We start from the raw sequence: 7632 nt of genomic DNA on the forward strand, positions 1-7632 counted from the left end.
GAGAGGGTGGATGTGGAGCTATAGATCATGTGAAGGCGTTTGTCAGCAAAAGGAAAGTCATGAAGTTGTGAAATCAGATTCAAGTTTCAATGAGGTAATTCAAGTTGCAGAGTGGCCTGGTTTAAGGAGTGGCTAGCAATTGTAACTAGACCATTAGAAGGTGAATGCGGTTAATACTAATTAAAGAAGAATGAAGGACAGGGTGAATTAAGAAGGGGATAAAGGGAGGTGCACCTGGGTGGCACAGTTGGTTGAGCATCCAACTCATGGTTTTGACTCAGGTCGTGTTCTCATGGCTTCGTGGGTTCAAGTCCTGCATCGGGTTCTGTGCTGACAGTGTGGAGCCTGCTCGGTCGGGATTCTCTCCCTCCCTCTCTCTGCCCCTTCCGCACTTGTGCTGTCTCTGTCTAAAAAAAAAAAAATGGGGATAAAGAGCCCCCAGAAGTGAAAGCGATTTGGCCAGGATCACATGGAGAGGCTTTCTTGATCTGTAGTCCTATCGTTTTCCATACCCCACTGTCTTTACTACTGTGTCATTGTTTATTGTCATTTGCTTTTTGCAAAAATAAATGTCCTGTTATGTTCTGTTCCCACATGGCTAATAGCAGCCTCCCTTCTCTAGAATACCATTGCACTAATCACACCCTGATTTTCACTATTTGTAAACCTGGTTTTTGTTCGTTTTTTTTGCTTAGTTTGGATACCATTCATTTATTATAAAGGAGGCATGAAAATTATTTACATGATGAAAGATTTCACAGCCTCAGTGGAATGGGCAGCTTCATGTGATGCCATTCAATAATGATTTATTTCAATCTACATACTTTCCGAGAATGTCACCATCTCTAAGTAAGAAATAGCCCTTGTCATCTAGAACTACTTTGGTGCCTCCATATTCTGGCAAAAGAACTTTATCTCCAACTTTCACGCTAACTGGCTGAATCTCTCCACCCTTTCTTTTAGAGCCTGGTTCAACAGTTACTACTGTTGCTTGCAATACTTTTCCTTGAGATTTTTCTGGAAGCATAATGCCTCCTTTGGTAACAGTTTCAGCTGCACTCTTTTCAACTAAAAATCGGTCAAAGAGGGAAGTAAACTTTCTAAACGCCTGTACTGTCATGACTTCAGACACTGTAATTTGTTGTAAACTTCTTTTACATAGGATTCCTTCACTGCTTCAAACCTAGCTTTGAATGTAGCTGCCTATCACTATGCTTAAGGTCCCAAAAAGTACATTATGTGAAGTCAAACATACATTCTCCTTATCCACCCTGACTATCATGACTTCCACCCTAATGAGACAAACCACAAAATGCAGAAACTTCAAAAAGACCCGTTACTTCCCCCAAACAACCTGATATTAAAGAAGATATACCAGCAACTCTGTATTTCCTTTCCCGGGCCTCTACCATGGCCTTTTTAAAAGTTTCCCAACGTGTTGTATTTCCCAAGAAGACACACAAGTCCCCAAACAAGTTGGGGCACACAAGTCCCTACAGAGGAAGAGGAAAAATTGAGGTAGCAAAAGTAATAAAACATTCCTGATTCTTTTCAACCTCCTGTTAACTGTTCCATGTCTTAACCTTGGAGAAGGGAACAGTCAAGGCTTTGCTTTTTGGTGGCTACACTCTCTGATCAATGTCAGGGACCATAAAATGATAGGAATGAAGAAACTGGAAAGGTATAAGTCTTTTGCCATAGGACTTTTGCCTTCTTGAGAGCAGGGCTGAGGACTCTTTCTCTAACTGCTGCAATGGCTTACTTATAGTAGATATACAATAGTAATTAAATAAAGTGATCCTTTTTATAATTTTTCAAGAATCTGTGTTGGTCTTTATAGTTTAAGAGAATTTCCACATAGTTTCCTTTTGTCTTTTCCATAATCATGGAACATAATCAGAAGTCTTATTGGCCCCATCATTTAGCTGATAATTCTAAAATATGGGTTAAAATGCTTATACAAGTGCCAATAGGCAGTAAATGGCTAGCCAGGACTCAGACCCAGGGTTTTAACTTGGTATTCTACTTTCTTCTACATTCTCAGGTCTTCTGCAGGACCCTTATCGTGACAGTTGTATTAAGGATCCTGGACCCACATATATGTCAATTTTTTCAAATTCCCAAGCAGTGATGGCAGGTCTCCATTTTCTGGTTGCGAAAGCATTTTTTTGAGAACTAGGAAAATGGGTAAAAGAATGCCAGTGATGGGATAAACCCTTGTTGTTCATCTATCCAGAGTTGATGAAAACTTATTAGGATTAGTCTTAAAATAGGAATATGGCATAGGGTGTTCCCTGAGTACCTATTATATCAAAGCACCACCACCACCCAAGTGAGGTTCCCAAATCTGGGGACCCTATGAAGGTATTACAAAAAATGGACACCCCAGGGCTCACCCCCCCCCCCCAACTGAGTCAGACTCCCTGGAATTTGAGTCCCAAAATCTACATGTTTAAAAATACCTCTGGAAGTTTGGAAAAAAAATCACTGGACTAAGGACTTAGTCACCTCCTTTGACCTCTCCAGATATTTTGGCCTCAGATGTTTTATCTGCAAGATGGGATAATAAGACCTTACTTCCCTAAAGCTAGGAGGCTAGATCTGATTAGTTCTTCCTGTCCTTTATGTTTGTAAAATTTGCAATTCAACTATTTATGTTTCTCATCAATCATACTGATGACTCATTGCTGCCTCCCTATGGTTACACCATTGCCTCCTCCCAGTTCCCTTCTCCAAGCCCTTCTCTCATTTATGATCCATCACCTCCTTGAAACTGTTCCCAACTGCTCCCACCCTGAGTTTACTCACTTCTCTTCTCTGAACGCTTGAAGCATTTGTGATCCCAGCACTCACCTCACCAAGGAAGCCATTGCTTTGTGGTGACAACCTTTCTGTGTTAGGACTCCCAGCTGAGTATGCACTGTCTTTGTTGATGACAGTTATGTTGACCAACACTATGTAAACTATTATTTTAAAACAGTTTTATCATTTCTTTAGTTTGCATGTTCAATAATCATGAAATAGGTCTTTTGAAAAATCTGCTATGCACAGATTTCAAGTTCAGTCTCTAATAGATATGAAATCAGGAATTTGGCTTTCGTTACCTAAATGCAGTTAACTCTCCTCCCATGTCTACATCTTTAGACTTTTCAATTCAGGAAGAGTATAAAGCATTTTCTAAAAACAAGATTTTAATTAAACTGCAAAAGAATTTTTTTAAAAAAACCATGTTGAAATAACCAATCTCTGGCTTACAAGGGAAATAAACATGCTGGAAAGATAATGTAGACCATGAAAAGATGGATGTAATCAGCTCTTGCCAAGGTGCCCAGGGATGGATATGAATGCAGTAAGTTATGTTTTGACATTGAAGCATGTAGTATTCAACTTCATCATAAAACACCACCTTCTGTTTAAATCAGGGCTATCGTTAAATTATATCCAAAGCCCCTTTTCAAAAATCCTCTTAATTCAGAATTGCAATAAATAACTAGTCCCTAGTCTTAAAATTGATACAAGATAATGCTTAAATATTATCTAATTGCCAGCTTATAAGTCCTTGTTTATTTTTAATGTGCTCTTCTCTTTTTTAAACTTTTCAACTTTGTGGCATTAAGATTTGAAATTAGAAAGAGAAAACTAATCTCCTGAATTAAATAGGCAATTGCATAGAGAAATTCACTGGAGACTGGTGATGCCAAGGGGGAGCCCAGACTTGTGTGCTCGCATTTTCAGAATGAGCCCCAGTGTCTCTCCAACAGTTCTCTACATGTTGCTGTACTTCTCATTCAAGGTACACAAGTGTGGCAGGCAGAAAGGAATCTCATAAATCTCCCTAAAAGATCACTGCTTTCCAATGGCCCACCATTAACTTAACTTTACCCTTTTCTATAATTGTTTAATAACTAAATATTAATGAAATTTGCAATTGCAAATTATTATTTGATCCCATGATAGGTTTCCTTGACCATCTATGTGATATTGTTTGAGTGTTCTAGAGTATGTTCTGTAGGAAAGGAAACTTGGAAAGGGTGGAGATTGGGGAACAAATAGGGAGCTGAGAGAGCAAGTGACATTAGAAATATTCCATTGGTCATAATTTATCAAATAACTAGAAAACAATCAAAAGGTTACATCTAGCAGCATTGTTCTTTAGGGAGTTTGCTAGAATTCATCATCATAAACAAGTACTGGAACCAAAGTTTAGTGATGGATGAATCCATCAAGCAATAGCAAATATATCGAAAATCTATGGATCAGTGCAGGGAAGCGTAATGACCTTCATGGACCACTTTTTGCTTTCATAAGTCCCTCCCATCATAACAATATTAATAGTAATATTATTTTATATAGAGACACCTGGGTGATTCAGTTGGTTAAGTGTCTAATCTATTTCCACTCAGGTCATCATCTCACAGTTGTGAGATCAAGCCCTGCATTGGATTCTGTGCTGGGCATGGAGCCTGCTTAAGATTCTCTCTCTCTCTCTCTCTCTCTCTCTCTCTCTCTCTCTCTCTCTCTCCCTCTCTCTCCCTCTCTCTCCCTCTCTCTCCATCCCTCCCCCACTCTTTCTAAAAAAATATTTTATACAATTTTAAATATTTCAATATTTAAGTTTTTCTGTTTTAGGCAAAATTCAATAGATCTTTATGGGCCCTAAAAATGGGCTTTTTTCTGTAATATGAAAAACAAATAAAACATGTGTCTAACCCTAAAAATTCTTCTTTAAAAAAAAGAAGTTCTGTTTCTTATAATTTAAAAGAAATTAAAATATTTTCACGGATCTCTAAAAATATTGTGGGCACATACTCTGTGCTATTGTGCCTGATAAGTTAGCCCTGAATCAATAAAGGCAATAATTGGTTTGAAGTGAAATAGGTCCTTTCCACTCTGAACTTTCATTTGTCAGATTTTACCTGGTACTAAAACCCTCGCCATGATAGGTACTTAGTGGTATAGCTCTAGTCAAGAGAAGTCTGAAATAATATCTTCTCTGTACACCTGCTTATAGGGTTAGTCCTTCTAACTAGTAGGAAGTCTCAAATCCAGTCTAACTTTTATATACTAACCTGAACTGGGAAAGTGTATTTATGGCACTGGACTGAAGCTATTTTCCAATATCCTCTGACTCAACTAACTTGCATACATTCTTAGGATATTTGACCAATAATTATATTTCTCACAGGTCTTAGAGACCTGCTAAAACTTTCAATGACTGATATCAATTAATTGAATTTAGTGACTGAACTAAGAATTGGTGATGATGATGATGGTCATGATAACTGAAATTATTGTCTAAGAAAATGATGTTTTCTTATATATGCTTGTTTATTCAAGAAAGAACTACAACTATGTGAATTTTAGTTTAGTTTCTTCCCCAGAGTTAATATACTTAACTGGCTCTGCTTGTCACTTAATAGTGTTTTTCCTATCCCCAAAAGAGTGAAAAGTCATAAAATAAAAAAATTCCAAATACAGTGATCTAACAATAAAGAAATTAACTTCAGAATTAAATTGAGGGGTGCCTTGGTGGCTCAGTAAGTTGAGTCCGACTTTGCCTCAGGTCATGGTCTTACAGTTCATGAGTTCAAGCCCTATGTCAGACTCTGTGCTGGCAGCTCAGAGCCTGGAGCCTGCTTCAAAGTCTGTGTCTCCCTCTCTCTGCCCCTCCCCAGCTCACACTCTCTCTCTCTCAAAAATAACTAAACAGTAAAAAATTTTTAATTGAAATTGTAAGAAGAATACAATGTATTATAAAGGGCACAGGAGAAAAAAAGAGAGAGAGAGCACAGGGAGTCAAGAAGTTTTAGCCCTGAGGCACCTGGGTGGCTCAGTCAGTTAAGCCTCCAACTCTTGATTTCAGCTCAGGTCATGATCTCATCATTCTTGAGTTTCAGCCCCACATTGGGCTCAACACTTGACAGTGCAGAGTCTGCTTAGGATTCTCTCTCTCTCTCTCTCTCTCTCTCGCTCACTCTCTCTCACTCTCGCTCTCTTCCCCTCCCTGCTTGTATTCTCTTCTTCTCTCAAAATGAAAAAACTTAAAAAAAAAAAAAAAAAAGCTAAGAAAAAAAAAAGTTTTAGCCCTACTTCTGCCCTTTACAGAGATTTTGGGAAATTGAGATGCCTTCTCTGCATTTTAGAAATTGAGAAGAACTAGAGATTTCCCCACACCTTTTCTAATGCTAAAGTTCTGTAAAAGCAACAAAAATTTTATAATCTCTAATCAATAAAAGCACTTATTTCAATACTGTGCTTATTTATGTGTACCTAAATTGCAAACTCTTAAAAATGCAGGTTCCGAGGACTTGATCCCTGCCCCTACCCACTTCAGATGCTTTTACTTTTATTTTTTTTCTTGGCAGATGTTCTGGTGTTTAATAGGCACCTGCGTTGAGAAATACTAGTGTAGATAATAGAATTATAAAAGTTTCCATTTTGCCAGAGTTTTAGCCTATGTCCTAATTAACAAAGATCTATGTTGAAAAAATTAATCTCATTAAGATGTCAGGAGGAAAGCAAGGTACTAACTATAGTGACATTGCAAAGGGCTAAGGGAATGAATCAAGTTCAACACTAAAGTTACATTACATGGGCAGAAGACCATTCTTAGGAAACAGGATGTAAATGCTAATGGCAATTACAGGTCAATAGAGTAAAAAATAGGAACATTTCTGAAAAATTATTAAAATCTTTCCTGTCTCAAAATTAACCATTAATAGTGGTTAACGTTCATTTTGAAATAGCTAAGATTTTAATTTCATCAAATGGCTTGTGTCTGGAACATCTAGCTATTTATTCTTTTGTCTTGTGCGGTTTTTTTTAGTGTTGAGAGACAGTATTTTTGGAATTCCAGCTCCTTAATAAAAATTACAGCCAGTACTTACATTGTGCCCCCTATTTATCTATCAAGCAATGTCCTAAGAGCTTTATATAGAATAAATGAACTTAATCCTCACAACAATCCTAGGGTTTGGGCACAATCATTATCCTATCTTTGCAGTTGAAGAGATTAAGGCATAGAAAATTTTGGTAACTTGATCATGGTGACTCATCAAGGTGACATGGCACCCCTTGCTAAATTCTCTCAAATTCCTGATTCCCACCTTGCTAACTTGAAACTACAGTGTAGTGCACTTTACATGACTGGCTTTGGATGTAAACCACCACCGCCCCCGCCCCCCCCCCCCCCACCAACACTACATGCCAGGCACTGAGAAGGAGGAAGATGTGAGGAAGGGGAATAGAAAAGATAAATTAGAATGTATTTTATGTGCTCATGTAGTTTTCAAACATTGGCTTACATTTGTTACAATCAATTGAAATGTTTTCTATTTGCATGAATTTGTGTTTGGAATGCATGTCTTGCATAACTGTGAAAGAAGGCACAGTAACTATGCTAAGTCAGTATATTCTAAGGGGTGGAATGGGCATAGTGCACTTCTGTGCTCCTCGGAGCTCAGCCAGTATTTGCACATATGAGAAACCTGAAGTCTTTACAGTTGGGGGGCGGGGGGGGGGGGGAGGCAAAGAGGATAGAGACTCCTGTGAGGGTGGGAGTTAGCTCAGTAGCGGCAGCCCCAGACAAGCCTGCTCCCTGCGTGACCAATGCATTCCATCCCCACGAGACCT

General features: G+C 38.4%; 1 pseudogene; it reads right to left on the minus strand.

The window, feature by feature from the left end:
- Positions 1-811: 811 nt before the first annotated feature.
- Positions 812-1120, minus strand: LOC132664804 (10 kDa heat shock protein, mitochondrial pseudogene; annotated as a pseudogene).
- Between the last annotated feature and the right edge of the window lie 6512 nt (positions 1121-7632).

Source organism: Panthera onca, chromosome F2 (assembly GCF_046562875.1).
Source record: "Panthera onca isolate mPanOnc1 chromosome F2, mPanOnc1 haplotype 2, whole genome shotgun sequence".
Lineage (NCBI taxonomy): Eukaryota > Metazoa > Chordata > Mammalia > Carnivora > Felidae > Panthera > Panthera onca.